The 983-nt window shown below is 61.1% G+C and overlaps 1 pseudogene across 1 annotated transcript; it reads right to left on the reverse strand.

Annotated features, from left to right (window-relative positions):
• Positions 1-96: 96 nt before the first annotated feature.
• On the reverse strand, positions 97-938 carry LOC145715834 (leukocyte immunoglobulin-like receptor subfamily A member 6 pseudogene; annotated as a pseudogene). Its single transcript, XR_014142322.1, has 2 exons — positions 599-938; positions 97-452 (listed from the first exon to the last, which is right to left on the reverse strand). The product of XR_014142322.1 is annotated as a leukocyte immunoglobulin-like receptor subfamily A member 6 pseudogene (transcript).
• Between the last annotated feature and the right edge of the window lie 45 nt (positions 939-983).

Below are 983 nucleotides of genomic sequence, written 5' to 3' on the forward strand. Positions count from 1 at the left end.
GTGTGGTCCTCCATTCCTTGGAGGGGTGGATGCCCCTCTGGATGACCCTCCCTGGAGCACCCTCATTCCCATCCTATATTGTGGGTCTTCCCAGACAGGGTCAGGAGTTGACCACAGGACCACAGAGGGGACAGGGCTGGGTTCCTCACCTGAGACCACCAGCTCCAGGGGGTCACTGGGGTGCGACCAAATCTGGGGGGTGTTGTTGTAATAGCCATAGCATCTGAACGCCCACCTGGGTCTGGGGGTCACGGGGCCCACAGGGAACAGGGCCTGGGACCCCCCACTGGGGGCTCGCCGGGAGACCAGTGTGCAGGAGGGCTGGCGTTCTCCTTCCTTCATCAGAACAAACCTGTCAAATCCTAACCATGAGCCACACTGGAGGGTCACGTTCTCTCCTGAGGTCACGACAGGGCTGGGCAGGGCTGAGAGCTGGGGTTTGTCCTGCAATCCTAGGAGAGGAGGAGGGGACGGTGTTAAATGGGGCTCAGATCCCCCACATTATCCCCAGGGCTGGGCTGTGAGAGGGAGACACCCTGAGAGCAGACCCCCTTCCTGAGGGCACAGCCTGGGGCTGGGACCCTGAGTGGGCTCGCACCTGTCACCACCAGCTCCAGGGGGTCACTGAGCTCTGACCAGCCAGTGGGACTGCGATAGTTACAGAGATATCGTCCTGCATCTACATCTGTCATGTATTTGATGGAGAACTTGGTCTTGTCCCCAGGCTCCAGTGGCTTCTGTCTGTCCCAAGTCTCTAACATTCCCTCTTTGTGCAGGCGGTACTCCTGGGCCTCTAGGCTCCCCTGACACCAGATGGTCACAGGGGTCCCCCGGGGGATCACAGAGCCTGGCTCAGCCCAGATGGTGGGTTTGGGGAGGGTCCCTGGAAGGAAACGGAGGCTGGGACACAAGACCTTCCCCACCCCCAGGTCCCAGCTCTGCCCCAAACCCCCAGACGTCCCCCTCTGTCAGCCCGGAACTGC

Source organism: Leptonychotes weddellii, unplaced genomic scaffold (assembly GCF_054177405.1).
Source record: "Leptonychotes weddellii isolate Sample4059 unplaced genomic scaffold, ASM5417740v2 HiC_scaffold_39986, whole genome shotgun sequence".
Taxonomy (NCBI): Eukaryota; Metazoa; Chordata; class Mammalia; order Carnivora; family Phocidae; genus Leptonychotes; species Leptonychotes weddellii.